Raw genomic sequence first — 17,699 nt, 5'->3', positions numbered from 1 at the left:
CCCTGACTGCATTCTTGCTAACTTCTTTTATCTGTTTGCACAGTTGCAGAGAGTGAAACATTTTGTTTGAATTTACATTATTTAATAGAGCCTGTATTCAACAACAAGCTCATAAAATTCCTGGAAATTGAACAATCAGCTCTTGAAAGCTGCCTTTGGACAAGCTTCAGCACACCACCCTAACTGACCCTCTAAAAAGAACTAGGCCCAGATGGTTTCATAGTAGAATTCTAACAAAACTTCAAAGGCCCCAATGTTATGTAACATTTTCCAAAGCATAGAAAATAAAGGAAAACTCTCTAATTTTTTTTTACAAAGCAAATGTAACATTTATAAATATATAAATCAATAAGAGCAGTACAAAAACTATTAAAAACCAATGCTACTTGTGAATATCAATGCAACATTACTAAATAAAATAATAGTAAACAGAATCCAACAGTACAGGAACAAAGTAATAAATCAGACATTTAAAGAATTCACAATTAGTTCAATATTAGGAAGTCTTTCCATATAATACACAATGATAATCAATCTAAGAAGACAAATTACAAATATGTCTCCATAGATGCAGAAAAAACTTGGCCAAAATTCAATACTCACTACTAATAAAAGCTCTCCAGAAAATAGAAACTGTTCAATGTCCTGGCAAGATAGATAAAGTGAAGTGAAGTGAAGTGAAGTGAAGTTGCTCAGTCGTGCCTGACTCTTTGCGACCCCTTGGATAGTAGCCTGCACCAAGCTCCTCCATCCATGGGATTTTCCAGGCAAGAGTACTGGAGTGGGTTGCCATTTCCTTCTCCAGGGAATCTTCCCAACCCAGGGATCAAACCCAGATCTCTCACATAGTAGACAGACACTTTACCGTCTGAGCCACCAGGGAAGTCCTAAGATAAAGTATAACCATAAAAGATGAGAGATGAATGGGGAGAATGCTTCAAAATATAGAATAATCTTGCTAATATCCTCTAGGATTTAAGACTTTAGTGTCAAATAAATATGCAATAACATCAAAAAAAAGTAAAAATTCTGAAGTTAAAGTGGAAATAGCAGTATAAAGTCAAGATAGGTTTTCTCTTAAATACCTATTTCCTAGTTTGAAGACTGAAAATATCTAGACTAAACTCAGAGTAATAAGCACCATAAGGACCTAGATTTGGGAGTCTCAGTATCACTCCCTACTGAAGATAACAATGTCTTTTAGATAAATCATGGATTCTAGATTTACAGGAGAAAACATACAAAATAAATATGGAATATCTTGTCATAGCAGAAAATAAGGACTCTGAAGCAACTTTTAAAAAGGCCAAATTAACAAGAGAACAAAGTTGGGACTGTTAGAACATTAATAAGGGCGCTGCTGCTGCTGCTGCTGCTGCTGCTAGAATGCTTCAGTCATGTCCGACTCTATGCGACCCCATAGACGGCAGCCCACCAGGCTCCCCCATCCCTGGGATTCTCCAGGCAAGAACAGTGGAGTGGGTTGCCATTTCCTTCTCCAATGCATGAAAGTGAAAAGTCAAAGTGAAGTCGCTCAGTCATGTCCGAGTAAGGACACTAGGACATATCAAATACATTTATTTCCATGAATTCACAATGATACAAAACAAACAGATGATTTGAGGAATGCTAATGAAAGAAAAATAATAATAATTTCATTATTATTTTGAAAATGAAATAAAATATGGTTTTACAAGTTAATCAAGGGAGAAGGAAACATAAGATGCAATTATGCATTTATTATACCTTTTATTTTTGTATCATCTGAATTTCAGAATAATTAAATAGTTGATGAAGGGATGTTTCTATTTTATAAAAGTTTTCCAGTTACTTATTACAAAAAGGAATAATAAAATTAGAATATCTTAATAACACTGTAGTGTATAATTAAATTTTGCTGAAAGAGGATAACTTAAGAGTTCTCAAATAAATATGCAAATTGTAAATTGAGGTGATGGATATATTTATTAACATGATGGGGGAATTCTTTCAAAATTTATATTATATCAAATCATCATGTTATACATCTTAAACATCTCACAATTTTATTTGTTAATTGTACCTCAATAAAACTGGGAAATGAAAGAAAGTCAGTTTTCAAACCTTTTGTAAACCGCAATAAGTTTATGAAAGGGCAATGATAAATGACTGCAAATATCACAGAGAAAGAGAAATCCAGACACCATGTATATAATGATGCATGTGCAAATCAAACAAACAAAAAAATACAACAAAGAAACAAAAACTGAATTTGCATAGGATTAAGTCAGCCTTTGACTGTGTGGATCACAATAAACTGTGGAAAATTCTGAAAGAGATGGGAATACCAGACCACCTGACCTGCCCCTTGAGAAATCTGTATGCAGGTCAGGAAGCAACAGTTAGAACTGGACATGGAACAACAGACTGGTTTCAAATAGGAAAAGGAGTACGTCAAGGCTGTATATTGTCACCCTGCTTATTTAACTTCTATGCAGAGCACATCATGAGAAACGCTGAACTGGAAGAAACACAAGCTGGAATCAAAATTGCCGGGAGAAATATCAATTACCTCAGACATGCAGACGACACCACCCTTATGGCAGAAAGTGAAGAGGAACTAAAAAACCTCCTGATGAAAGTGAAAGTGGCTTAAAGCTCAACATTCAGAAAACGAAGATCATGGAATCTGGTCCCATCATTTCACGGGAAATAGATGGGGAAACAGTAGAAACAGTGTCAGACTTTATTTTGGGGGGCTCCAAAATCACTGCAGATGGTGACTGCAGCGATGAAATTAAAAGACACTTACTCCTTGGAAGAAAAGTTATGACCAATCTAGATAGCATATTGAAAAGCAGAGACATTCTTTGCCAATTAAGGTCCGTCTAGTCAAGGCTATGGTTTTTCCTGTGGTTATGTATGGATGTGAGAGTTGGACTGTGAAGAAAGCTGAGTGCTGAAACATTGATGCTTTTGAACTGTGGTGTTGGAGAAGACTCTTGAGAGTCCCTTGGACTGCAAGGAGATCCAACCAGTCCATTCTGAAGGAGATCAGTCCTGGGATTTCTTTGGAGGGAATGATGCTAAAGCTGAAACTCCAGTACTTTGGCCACTTCATGCAAAGAGTTGACTCAACTGGAAAAGACTCTGATGCTGGGAGGGATTGGGGGCAGGAAGAGAAGGGGATGACAGAGGATGATGAGATGGCTGGATGGCATCACTGACTCTATGGACATGAGTCTGGGTGAACTTGGGATTTGGTGATGGACAGGGAGGCCTGGTGTGCTGCAATTCATGGGGTCGCAAAGAGTCGTACACGACTGAGCAACTGAACTGAACTGAAGTCTTTCACATCAGTCTGAGTACCATTGAGAGAAACCATGTAGTGATTTGGGTAGGAAGTATTTAACATAAAGAATTATAGGCTATACCTCAAGACTGCTGTGATGAGAGATTAGAGACTATGGGGTACAGAGAATCCTAAATAATAGAGTAAGAACTCTTGCCTGGAAAATCCCATAGATGGAGGAGCCTGGTAGGCTGCAGTCCATGGGGTCGCTGAGGGTCGGACATGACTGAGCGACTTCACTTTCACTTTTCACTTTCATGCATTGGAGAAGGAGATGGCAACCCACTCCAGTGTTCTTGCATGGAGAATCCCAGGGACGGGGAGCCTGGTGGGCTGCTGTCTAAGGGGTCGCACAGAGTCGGACACGACTGAAGTGACTTAGCAGCAGGTAGCAGAGACAGGGAGAAGCTGCTTCCTATGGGGATTAAAACAGAAAACTCAAAAAAGGAACAAATCTGGAAAAGACTCCCAATCAGTGATGAGATCTAGATCTCATTGAAGAGAATATGTCCAGGCACACTGCATGTCTGAGTCACTAAGATCCTTCATGTTAAGGAACTGGTGGAGAATCTTTCTTATGGGATCTCAGAGGATGTTGTCAAAGAGGAGACTCAGTCAGGGGAACTCACTGGGAAACCACTCTCTGGGGTGATTGAGAAACTGTCCAAGGGCTGTGTCCCAGAACTGCCTGCAAAACTGCCCAGAGGGTGCCAGCAAGGTCACCCCAGGGTGGTTCCGTGTGCTACTGGTCTCCACCTTGCACTGCAGCAGATGGCCAAAGATCACCCTAGGACCAGGAGGCAGAGCTCCTTTCTCTTTTAGGGTTCCTTTGGCACCTGCTACTGATAAAGTTTGACATCATTCTCACTTGCCAAAGAAAATATGTTCCAGGATCAAAAGTTAGGCAATAAAGTTGGACTGGGAAGTGAGGGGCAATAGACTAATTGGTGAACTTCTAGCTCTCACTCCTCATACATTGAAATACAGGGAATCCAAAGGGTGTTTTAGTTAGCTCAGGTTGCATTAACAAAATGCCACCTACCAAGTGGCCAAAACGATGGATATTTGTTTTCCTAGGTTCTGGAGACTGGAAGTTCAAGGTCAAGGTGTCATCAGGGTTGGTGTCTCCTGAAGCTCTTCTTGACTTAAAGACAGCCGCCTCCTCCCTGTGTCTGCACTGACCTTTTTTCTGTGTGTGAAATGAGACAGAGTTCTCTGGTATCTTTCCCTCTTGTTTTGTGTGTGTGTGTGTGTGTGTGTGTGTGTGTGTGTGTGTGTGTGTGTGGTATTTTATTTTTTTAGCATTAAAAATTATTTAATTAGGATCAATAAACTATCAGTACATTGTTTTCTAGGTTTGGACATAGATTTTTAAAAAATAAGAAAAATCAATGAAATAATAATCCACTATCAGTGAATAAAAGAAAAAAATATTTTAACATAGAAATAGCAAGAGTAATTTCAAAATGAAAACTAAGCAGAGAATAAAGGACAGGACACTTAAATAAACTCATCTGTAAGGATAATTCATTCTATTATCATAATATTTGTTTCATCACAGATTAGTGATGTACCAGCATGCCCGCTGGGCTTTAGGGAGACAGCTATAAAAAGTGGCTTTGCATCAGCAAACAAGGAGATGATATGAATAACTATTAATTTTTATTTTTGTTTTGTCTCTTCTTCTTACAAAGACTCTGTCCTGTCAGATTAAGGACCTAACCTTATAGCTTCCCTTTTTAGGTCCTGCCTCCAAATGCAGTCTTCTTGGAGGTTAGGGTTTTAACATATGGATTTTGGGAGTATCACTATTCACTCTGTAACAAGGGACAAAGGCAATGACATGCTCATTTCATGGGGTTACAATCAGAAAAACTGAAACAAAAGACAGGGAAATTTATTGATTGAATAGTATAATCAGCACATGCAACTAATAATACAGCTATTTTGGCAGATTCTACAATTATGAGATATGTGATGCTGTTAACAATCTTTTCAGATGTGATAATGTTAGTGGACAGTGGTTTTTAAATTTGTCATCTTTTGAAGTTACATGCTGAAATACTTACAAAGTGCTGTCACAACTTGGCTCTTAATGTCACTCCACAGAGAGTGAAATTAAGTAGAGATGAATTAAGTTTGCTGAGTCAATAATTGTTGATGCTAATTGACAAGCATGTGGAGAGCTGATTAGACTCTCAGTTTTTGTATGTTTAACATTGTCCATAATAAAGATCAAAATAACAGTGACAAGTAAGTATGACTGTAAATAAAATATTAATAACTGTAAAAGAGTACAATATACAACTTTATGTCAATTCCTTTAAAATGGATATATTTTGCTGCTGCTGCTACTGCTGCTATATCGCTTCAGTCGTGTCCAATTCTCTGTGACTCCATAGATGGCAGCCCACCAGGCTCCCCCATCCCTGGGATTCTCCAAGCAAGAACACTGGAGTGGGTTGCCATTTCCTTCTCCAATGCATGAAAGTAAAAAGTGAAAGTGAAGTCGTTCAGTTGTGTCTGACTCTTAGCGACCTCATGGACTGCAGCCTACCAGGCTCCTCTGTCCATGGGATTTTCCAGGCAAGAGTATTGGAGTGGGATGCCATTGCTTTCTCCTATATTTGAGGAGGCTATAAATTAAGAATATAAATTATGGTTTGCCTTGATAATTGGAAGCTGAGAATCAATGGAAATGTTAAGTATTAGAACTGTCAAATTTCCTTCAAATAAAACACCACAACTAAATGACTTTACAGGAAAAATATTTTAAACTATCAAGGATCAGAATGTGTCATATTTTAAAATTTCCATGTCACACTCATGCACGTGTGTGTGTGTGTGTGTGTGTGCTCAGTTGTGTCCAATTCTTCGTGACCCCATGGACTGTAGCCTGCCAGGTTCCTCTGTCCATGGAATTTTCCAGGCAAGAATATTAGAATAGATTTCCATTTCCTTCTCCAGGGGATCTTCCAGACCCAGGGATCAAATCTTCCTCTCTTGCTTTTGTAGTAAAGCAGATTCTTTACCACTGTGCCCCCTAGGAACTCCAAGTCATGTTAGCCAGTAAAGTCCACAACTTGATATCATTTTGTACCTGAAAGTTGCTTGAAAGGAGAGGTCATTTTTAAATACAAAAACAAGATCAATAATAATACTAGGCAAAGAATGTAGTGGTACTATCAATAATGAATTTTTTGAGAACTTTCTGGAAGATAAAGAGAAGAAGATATTGGAATGACAAAACAGAATTGAGAAATCTCTAAACTATCACAGATTACCAAAGAGCTTTTGGAGAATTATGTGTTCCTGAAATTGCAACAAAACTGTAACAAAACTGTGGTAGAGTGAGCCAGAAAGGCAAAAAAACAGTTTAAGGAGTTCAAGAGACATAGGTCGATTGCTGCCTTTGGACTCTGCTGTTTATGGTGACAAAGCGAGGGTTACAGATGTGGCCTACAGAGCTGTGGATGGAAAGCTACAGGGCTCCTTGATGGCAGCAAAGCCTTCGATCATACTGGTTTTCAGGGGTTATTCTTAAAAATCACTTTGGCAAACCAAATTGGTAGGCCGAGAATAATGGTTTGTCAAAGTAAAGGCTTTCAAGAAAGAGGCTTCCAGTTATTTTTCTAGACTGACCAAAAGCAACCAGCAACACACTGATGAGGGAGAGCTGTCAGATCATATCTGAATTACACTTTTAGCAATTAGTAATTAATTACTAATTTTAATTTAGTATTTAAAAGGTGATGATTTATACTTTTTTATATAAACAAAGTATATGAATTTCTCAACCCACAGAATGATTTCATTTCTTTTAACCATTTTGTCATAGTCATGCATTCTGGCTTTAATAAATAGCTCTTAGCCATTCCTAGGATTGCTTACAATAAATCCATGTAGTCTTAGGCTGAATCTTCTATGTTGTTTTGAATCAATTTCAAACTTTCTGGAGCTCACTTTCTCTATTTTTTTTTTTTTCAGAGCTTTGTGCTCTTTTCTCCATTCCTTCTTCTTCAATTTCCACCTCTGCACTCCCTAAATTTATGCCCTATTTTGCACTCACATTTCTAACAAATGCAGAACTCTTTCAGGAAAAAAAAAAAAAGTTTTAAATTGCCCTCTCCAGCTCATGCACTACCATTGCCAGGAAGATACAGCATGTCTGGTTCCCAGCCTCTGTCCTGTGAAAGGGCCAGCTCCTTGTAGTGACACCCCAGCATAGGAGGAGATTTGGGAGGGAATGGAACAGATATCTTAAATGGTGTAAATGGTGCTGGTGGTATGTTATTATAGAAAAAACTAACTCTACCATTTTCAGAATATTTTGTGCATGTGATGCATCCTAGGAATGTACCTTGGTATTTGAAAAAGACAGGTCTTCCTTAAAAGTCGGCTGTTGCAGGATTCACTTATCCTTTTAGCCATATCCAAGCAAGTGGATTAATCCTATGAGATTCTCTGGGATCTTGACACCCAGTTAATGAACAGAAAGACCTTAGGGTCTCTGTTATGAAAACCAAGGAATGGATGAAACGCTACATCTATTATGTTCTTGCTTTAATTGTTATCTTAAAAAAGAGAATTGAAAAATCTTACACAAGACTTTGTTTTCTGCATTCCTTTAGGCTGATATCTATTCAATAAGACCAAGCCTGGCAAATTTCTCACCAAATGGTCTGTACCTCTGCTCTAAGAATGCTGATGGTGTGGCTTTATGCAGTCGATATATGTAGACAGAGAATTTCTAGGAACTTTGATTTCAAGAATGGTTTTTAAAAGAACAGAATATTATGGACTCCTTTAAAATTAAGAGAAACCATAGATCTCAGTTCTTCCAAGAAAATAATATTTTAATATATAGCCCAGAATTAATTTCTTCTACCCCTTCAGTATCAAAAGTATTCCTATGTGGAGAATAAATTATATGGTCCCACTACCTGCTACCCACAACTCTCATAGATGAGCAGTACCTTTTCATCCTCAAACCAGTTGAAATAAAACAGGAAGATAACCAGAGTGCAATTCTATAAAAACAACAGTGGACTGCCAGCTACTAAATCACTGAGGTTTTGCTCTTAATGTATCTGTATAGCAAACAATAAATGGAAAATACTGGTGAAAAATAAATGATTGAACACACCATCAGAAGATTAATTTAAATGTAACCATTTTCTATTAACCAGAATAATCTTTCCTATATAATAATAAGTGGTAATGGTAGGATGACAAATACAATGAATAAAGTTTTCAAAAATTTAAGCATATATATATAATTGTGGAGTATAGAGTACATTGTGGGGCTTCCCAGGTAGCTCAGTGGTAAAGAATCCATCTACCAACGCAGGAGATGTGAGCTCGATCCCTGGGTCAGGAAGATCCCCTGGAGAAGGAAATGGCAATCCACTCCAGTATTCTTGCCTGGAGAATCCAATGGACAGAGGAGCTTAGTGGGGTAGAGTCCATGGGTTCGCAAAAGAGTGAGATAGCACTTAGGTACTAAAAAACAACAACAGCAATAGTGTATGGATAGTAGTTTAGAAATATAGAAATAGGTTTAGGACAGTAGAACAGTGAACGAGCGGTTGAAATATTTTTCATTTATTTATCACTTTTTATGTAACTCTGTCGATCATTGCCATAAACAAGAGAAGAAATTCACAGAGAAAAAATGGAATATAACCTACTCATTTAAAGCTATACAACATTAGTACTAGCAATCAGTAAGTGATTTTTGAAAAAAATTAATCACTGTTAAAGTTTTTAGACCTTAAGTCATTAGATGAGGTTCACATTTAAATGAGCTCTGTTTAACTCATTCCACCTGAAAATATATCTAAAAGGGTTAATATACTTCTGTTTACAATTAATTGGACAGTCTCTGGCTAAGAAGAGCAGCAAAGTTTGTTCTTTGTAGGCAAATATGTCCCCCAGGTCAGGACATTTTATACATCCTTTCAGCTAATACCTAGTAGTAACTGGCTCTACATTCTTAAAGATGGAAAAATGTACACGTGACAAATAAAACTTTGTAGCACTTTTTTGGGCTGTGCTTTTTTTTTTTTTTTGGCTTGGCTTTGGGGAATCCTAGTTCTCCATTAGGGACTGAATCCATCCCCAGGCAGGAAAGTCCTGCCCACAGGACCACCAGGGAATTGCCCAGAAGTAATACACCACCTTTATGGCAGAAAGTGAAGAGGAACTCAAAAGCCTCTTGATGAAGGTAAAAGAGGAGAGCGAAAAAGTTGGCTTAAAGCTCAACATTCAGAAAATGAAGATCATGGCATCTGGTCCCATCACTTCATGGGAAATAGATGGGGAAACAGTGGAAACAGTGTCAGACTTTATTTTTGGGGGCTCCAAAATCACTGCAGATGGTGACTGCAGCCATGAAATTAAAAGACGCTTACTCCTTGGTAGAAAAGTTATGAGCAACCTAGATAGCATATTCAAAAGCAGAGACATTACTTTGCCAACTAAGGTCCGTCTAGTCAAGGCTATGGTTTTTCCTGTGGTCATGTATGGATGTGAGAGTTGGACTGTGAAGAAGGATGAGCACTGAAGAATTGATGCTTTTGAACTGTGGTGTTGGAGAAGACTCTTGAGAGTCCCTTGGACTGCAAGGAGATCTAACCAGTCCATTCTGAAGGATATCAACCCTGGGATTTCTTTGGAAGTAATGATACTAAAGCTGAAGCTCCAGTACTTTGGCCACCTCATGCAAAGAGTTGACTCATTGGAAAAGACTCTGATGCTGGGAGGGATTGGGGCCAGGAGGAGAAGGGGACGGCAGATTTGAGATGGCTGGATGGCATCACGGACTCGATGGACGTGAGTCTGAGTGAACTCTGGGAGATGGCGATGGACAGGGAGGCCTGGCGTGCTGCAATTCATGGGGTTGCAAAGAGTGGACATGACTGAGCGACTGAATTGAACTGAACTGAATACCTTGTTACTGAACACAAAAGGAAGCTGTAAAGAGAGGAAAGGGGAAAGATTTTAAAATCAGAGTTCTGGAACTCTGTGTCTCCCTTTTGCTGTAGAGAAGTGCCCTGATACTGGATATTAGTTACCACCTCTGGGGATAGTAAGGGGCAAAAGTGGCAGCACAATGGATTTGAGAGTACTTGCAAAATGTAAAGTCCTTAAACCTACTGACTATATAGTACATCATTATTACAGAAACTTAAAGAAAATAGAGTGAGTCAATAATATATCAATGTATTTTAACAACAACTAGGATTCCTTGTACAAGTGATATCATATGATATTTGTCTTTCTCTATTTGGCTTACTTCACTTAGTATGATAATCTTCAGATCTATCCATGTTGCTTGCAAATGACATTATTTCCTCTTTTTATGGCTGAATAATATTCCATTGTATATATGTACCACATTTTCTTTATCCATTCATTTGTCAATAGACATGTAGGGTGATACCATGTCTTGGCTAATGTAAATAGTGCTGCCATGAACACTGGGGTGCATGCATCCTTTCAAAATTAAGAAAAATCTAGATGTAATGCTAAACAAGAGAGAAAAGAAGAAAATAACAGATCTTTTTCACAAAATGCCAAATTGTTCTGTGGAATTGTAGAGCAGAGTGATATCCATTAGCTCCAATTCACCAGTGATAGAAAAGATTCATTCCTTCTTTCCTCCTCTGTAAATAAGAATGCTATTTAGCACTTCTCTTTCCCACAGTACAGCAATGACATAATAACTCAATGCCTTAAAATATTTTGAATTCCCTCAAAAATGAGGTGCTAAAGATGTTTGCTGCCTCATAAATCTAATGCAGAATATTCCTGCAGATTCCTGTGTGGTTGGAAGGGTGGTAATTATAAATAGAGAGAAGCATATTTTTAAATGACAGAAAGAATTTAAATGATGCCATAAGAATTGGAATCAAAAAGAAAAAAACTAGAAATAAGAATTTGACCCTGATTTGAAATCAAATGTGACAGTTTAGGTCATTCAGCTCCTTGCTGCCCTTGGCGGGCTGCCTATTCTGTGAGGTAAAAGTGGAAAAGGAATTCAACATGGTACTTAGATAAGGTGTAAATCCCTAAGATTTTTTTCAAGGAAAAAATATTCTCAAATACTAGTAATGTCATTTTTCATTGAAGTTATAGAACTTCAAAGTATCTCATTTTCAAAACAGGCCTGAAGAAGTGAATACCAAGTCTGAAATGCAGTAGCTGTCTCTTTTGATAAAACAACCCAAGACTCACAACAGAGAATAATCTGATTGGGGTCCTCAGTTCATTTCTAGAAGTTGTCAATGTTCCTATAATTCCAATGATCACTTTGAACTTGAGGGGTTCTAGTCTCATTAAGAAAAGAAGTCAACAAGCTGTATGGTCCTTCATCCAAATCCATTGCACAACATCAAATTCCTTTGCTGAAGGAGTTCATCTAAATGTGTGAAATTAATCCTTCTTCTGGAGGAGGGGGCAGGTGTCTTAAAAGCCTACTTGTTTCCTTGAATCTACACCTTCCAACACAGATGCGTTTAGTATTTCAGGGGCAGTCACTAGGGGAAGCTGTGAGCCTGCCAGTTCTGGTACAGACCCCACCTCGTCGACACGTCTCACAAAGACCACCTTTGTGGGCTGCATTCTTTTCCCATCAGGCAGTGCTGCCCTGACCTGGGGTGTGTTTTTCATTTCCAAAGAATATGCTGATCCTCCCTAAATGATCTACTGAAAACTGAGTGCTGAAGCACAAATGAAAACTGAAAAGTGCCATTTAGCACACAGCATAATTATTTCACGGCCTCCTGCAAGTTAGCAAAGGCCTGTTTCAACTTGTAAGATGTGAAAGCCAGCCCGTGCCATATCATAATATTTTGAAACAATTTCAAATCCCTCTTTTCCCGGGTTGGTGGCTGTAGAGGAGGAAGGGAGAAGGGGATGCTATTTTCATGTGGAATAGCTTTTTAAAGACCAAGCAGTCATAAAACCTCGATTAAAAGTGAACAAACATTGAATTCAATATCTGCATGACCAGACTTTTTTTTAAGAGGAACTAGCTTAACCTCAAGAAATAGTATAAGCAATCCCAGATATTAAATTCACTTTGTACTAAAATTTAATCCAGCCGAGCATACCATTAAAGTGAATACCATGAATAGCCATACAGTGTGGACAGGTACACACATACTCACTTTTAATACCACGTAAGTTCAACCTTTACACATGTTCTATACAGAAAGTGCTAAGTGGAAGAAAAATTGAGTTTATGTAATTGCAAATTCTCACTAAGTTTCCCTCCATAAATTAATCTTTTTAATAGTTTATTAGATGTCATTTTTCCATTAACACTCTAAAGCTCTATAAAATTAGTGTCTCTGCTGCTAGCAATTGAGAATAACTTCTAATTAGAAAAAAAAAAAAAAGGCGGGAAGAAAGATAAAAAGGGGGGGCGGTCCTAAGATGGCGGAGGAATAGGAAGGGAAGACCACTTTCTCCCTCACAAATTCCTCAAAAGATCATTTCAACGCGGAGCAAACTCCACAAAACAACCTCTGAATGCAGGCAGAGGACATCAGGCAACCAAAAAAGCAGATCATTGTCTTCAAAACCAGGTAGGAAAAAATATAAAAGACGAGAAAAGAGACAAAGGAGGTGGGGAGGGAGCTCCGTCCCGGGAAGGGAAGCCCGTCCCGGGAAGGGAATTCTAAGAAGAGAGGTTTCCAAACACAAGGAAACACTCTCCCTGCCGAGTCTAAGGCGAGCCTTGGAAACACAGAGGGCAACATAACAGGAAGGAAAAACGAATAAATAATTAAAACCAACAGATTACGAGCCCAACAGTAACTCCCCCAGCGGAAAAGCCGCGCAGACGCCTGCAGCCGCCGCTAGCAAGTGGGGGCAGGGCAGGGAAGCGCGGGAGCCGCGGGCTGCCGCGCTCGGTAAGAAGCGGGCAGAAACGCCCCACGCGTAACCAGAGCGAACGAACTTGGGCGAGCAAACCAGGCTGGGGGATAGCTACCACGCGAAAAGCGCGAACATAAGACCCCGCCAGGACCGCACATAGAACAAAGGACTGAACGGAAATAGCCGGCTGCAGACCATCCCCCGCCGGGGACAGGCAGCCAGAGCTGTAAGGGCTGGAAAGGGGCAATCGCAGCCCCGGAGAGACTACCTAAAAAGCGGGAGGCAGTCTTCTTTGCTGAGACTTCAGGGGATGCAGGACAGTCACCACCCGCCTCACAAGGAGCGCCAGCAGTACACCCAGAAAACTGAGCAGTAGAAACAGAGAAGGGGACAAGTCCCGGCGACCGCGCCGCCAAGCTCCCGCGCTCGCCAAGCTCCCGAGCTGCTCGGACCCGGGAGCGGCGCAGAGCGCAGTCCCAAACAAGTTTGTGCCTCTGAGGGTTACCTGGGCGCCAAAACCGAGCGGCTTGGACCGGGGAGGTGCGCGAAGCCTGGGGCCGGCCTCGGATGGTTCCTGGCTGAGCTCCGTGGAGCCGGAGCGGTTTGTGCGTCGTGGGGGGAGACAGGTCCAGCGGGGTTGAGACGCTGTGTGCCCACGACAGTGCTATTTGTTTGCAGCATCCCCCCCTCCCCACTGCGCGACTGAACTAGTGAGCCTAATAAAAAAAAAAAAAAAAAAAAAAGGGTCCACCACCGCCCCCATGTGTCAGGACGGAATTCAGACCCTGAAGAGACCAGCAAACAGAAGCTAAACAGAGGGAAACGCCTTGGAAGTGACCAACACGGCCCACAACATCAGAGAAGGCCCAGATATATCTTCACAATTTTTACAATCATTCCTTTTTTTTTTTTTTTTTTGTTTTTTGCTTTCTTTTTTTTTTCTCTCAAACTTTTTTTTAACTGTTAAGTCTCCTATTTCTCTACTTTATATTTCTATAACTATTACTTTTCAAAAAAAAAAAAAAGACTCTACTTTTTTAAAGCAAACACCATATATAGCCTTCGCGTGGTTGTTGTTGGTATTTCTTTTTTAATCTCGGGTTTTTTGTTTTTTTTTTTTAATTTTTATTTTTTCTTATATATATATTTTTTCCCTATTTCTTTTTCTTAATATTATTATTATTTTTTAATCTTTACTCTTTTTTTTCTTTCTTCCTTCTGCTTCGTCTCTTTAACATTGTATTTCTGAAAATCTAACCTCTACTCTAGGTTTTTAATCTTTGCTTTTCGGTTTTTGTTGTCAATCTTGTACATTTCATAACCCAATCTTACCTGACAGTGAGATTACTGGCTTGACCACTCTCTCCTCCTTTTGGACTCTCCTTTTTCTCCACCAGGTGGCCTCTGTCTCTCCCCCCCCCCCCCCCCATCTCTTCTATATCCAACTCTGTGATTCTCTGTGTGTTCTAGATGGTGGAGAGCACCTAAGGAACTGATTACTGGCTGGACCTGTCTCTCTCCTTTTCATTCCTCTCTCTTACCCTCCTGGCCACCTCTGTCTACTTCCTCTCTCTCCTCTCCCCTGTATAACTCCGTAAATACCGCTGAGAGGTCCAGACTAAGGAGCGCACATAAGGAAGTGACTATTGACTAGCTTGCTCTCTCCTCTTTTGTTCTCACCGCATCTCATTCCAGTCACCTCTAACTACCCCCTCCCTCTTCTCTTCTCCATGTAACCCAGTGAACCTCTCTGGGTGCCCCTCAATGTGGAGAAACCTTTCATCTTTAGCCTAGATACTATATCATTGGTGCTGTATAGATGGAGAAGTCTAGAGACCACTGTAAAAATAAAACCGAAAACCAGAAGCAGGAGGCTTAAGTCCAAAGCTTGAGAACATCAGAGAACTCCTGAATTCAGGGAACATTAAGCAATAGGAGCTCATCAAATGCCTCCAAACCTACACTGAAACAAAGCTCCACCCAAGGGCCAACAAGTTCCAGAGCAAGACATATCACACAAATTCTCCAGCAACACAGGAACACACCCCTGAGCCTCAATATACAGGCAGTTCAAAGTTACTCCAAAACTTTAGACGTCTCATAACCCATTACTGGTCACTCCACTGCACTCCAGAGAGAAGAAGCCCAGCTCCACCCACCAGACCTCCAACACAAGCCTCCCTAACCAGGAAACCTTGACAAGCCACTGATACAACCCCACCCACAGTGAGGAAGCTCCACAATAAAGAGAACTCCACAAATTACCAGAATATAAAAAGGCCATTCCAAACGCAGCAATATAACCAAGATGAAGAGACAGAGGAATACCCAACAGGTAAAGGAGCAGGAGAAATGCCCACCAAACCAGACAAAAGAGGAAGAGATAGGGAATCTACCTGAGAAAGAATTCCGAATATTGATAGTGAAAATGATCCAAAATCTTGAAGTCAAAATGGAATCACAGATAAATACCCTAGAGACAAGGATTGAGAAGATGCAAGAAAGGTTCAACAAGGACCTAGAAGAAATAAAAAAGAGTCAATATACAATGAATAATGCAATAAATGAGATCAGAAAAACTCTGGAGGCAACAAATAATAGAATAACGGAGGCAGAAGATAGGATTAGTGAAATAGAAGACAGAATGGTAGAAATAAATGAATCAGAGAGGAAAAAAGAAAAACAAATTAAAAGAAATGAGGACAATCTCAGAGACCTCCAGGACAATATGAAACGCTCCAACATTCGAATTATAGGAGTCCCAGAAGAAGAAGACAAAAAGAAAGACCATGAGAAAATCCTTGAGGAGATAATAGTTGAAAACTTCCCTAAAATGGGGAAGGAAATAATCACCCAAGTCCAAGAAACCCAGAGAGTCCCAAATAGGATAAACCCAAGGCGAAACACCCCAAGACACATATTAATCAAATTAACAAAGATCAAACACAAAGAACAACTATTAAAAGCAGCAAGGGAAAAACAACAAATAACACACAAGGGGATTCCCATAAGGATAACAGCTGATCTCTCAATAGAAACTCTTCAGGCCAGGAGGGAATGGCAAGACATACTTAAAGTGATGAAAGAAAATAACCTACAGCCCAGATTACTATACCCAGCAAGGATCTCATTCAAATATGAAGGAGAAATCAAAAGCTTTACAGACAAGCAAAAGCTGAGAGAATTCAGCACCACCAAACCAGCTCTCCAACAAATTCTAAAGGATATTCTCTAGACAGGAAACACAAAAAGGGAGTATAAACCCGAACCCAAAATAATAAAACAAATGGCAACGGGATCATACTTATCAATAATCACCTTAAACGTAAATGGATTGAATGCCCCAACCAAAAGGCAAAGACTGGCTGATTGGATACAAAAACAAGAACCCTCTATATGCTGCTTACAAGAGACCCACCTCAAAACAAGGGACACATACAGACTGAAAGTGAAGGGTTGGAAAAAGATATTCCATGCAAATAGAGACCAAAAGAAAGCAGGAGTGGCAATACTCATATCCGATAAAATAGACTTTAAAACAAAGGCTGTGAAAAGAGACAAAGAAGGCCACTACATAATGATCAAAGGATCAATCCAAGAAGAAGATATAACAATTATAAATATATATGCACCCAATATAGGAGCACCGCAATATGTAGGACAAATGCTAACAAGTATGAAAGGGGAAATTAACAACAACACAATAATAGTGGGAGACTTTAATACCCCACTCACACATATGGACAGATCAACTAAACAGAAAATTAACAAAGAAACGCAAACTTTAAATGATACATTAGACCAGTTAGACCTAATTGATATCTATAGGACATTTCACCCCAAAACAATGAATTTCACCTTTTTCTCAAGTGCTCATGGAACCTTCTCCAGGATAGATCACATCCTGGGCCATAAATATAACCTTGATAAATTCAAAAAAATCGAAATCATTCCAAGCATCTTTTCTGACCATAATGCACTAAGATTAGATCTCAATTACAGGAGGAAACCTATTAAAAATTCCAACATATGGAGGCTGAACAACACGCTTCTGAATAACCAACAAATCACAGAAGAAATCAAAAAAGAAATCAAAATATGCATAGAAACTAATGAAAATGAAAACACAACAACCCAAAACCTGTGGGACACTATAAAAGCAGTGCTTAGAGGAAAGTTCATAGCAATACAGGCATACCTCAAGAAACAAGAAAAAAGTCAAATAAATAACCTAACTCTACACCTAAAGCAACTAGAAAAGGAAGAATTAGAGAACCCCAGAGTTAGCAGAAGGAAAGAAATCTTAAAAATTAGGGCAGAAATAAATGCAAAAGAAACAAAAGAGACCATAGCAAAAATCAACAAAGCCAAAAGCTGGTTCTTTGAAAGGATAAATAAAATTGACAGACCATTAGCCAGACTCATCAAGAAGCAAAGAGAGAAAAATAAAATCAATAAAATTAGAAATGAAAATGGAGAGATC

The sequence above is a fragment of the Oryx dammah genome, unplaced genomic scaffold (assembly GCF_014754425.2).
Source record: "Oryx dammah isolate SB20612 unplaced genomic scaffold, SCBI_Odam_1.1 HiC_scaffold_4, whole genome shotgun sequence".
Lineage (NCBI taxonomy): Eukaryota > Metazoa > Chordata > Mammalia > Artiodactyla > Bovidae > Oryx > Oryx dammah.
The sequence above is the reverse complement of the archived record's forward strand: the minus strand, read 5'-3'. Positions refer to the sequence as shown.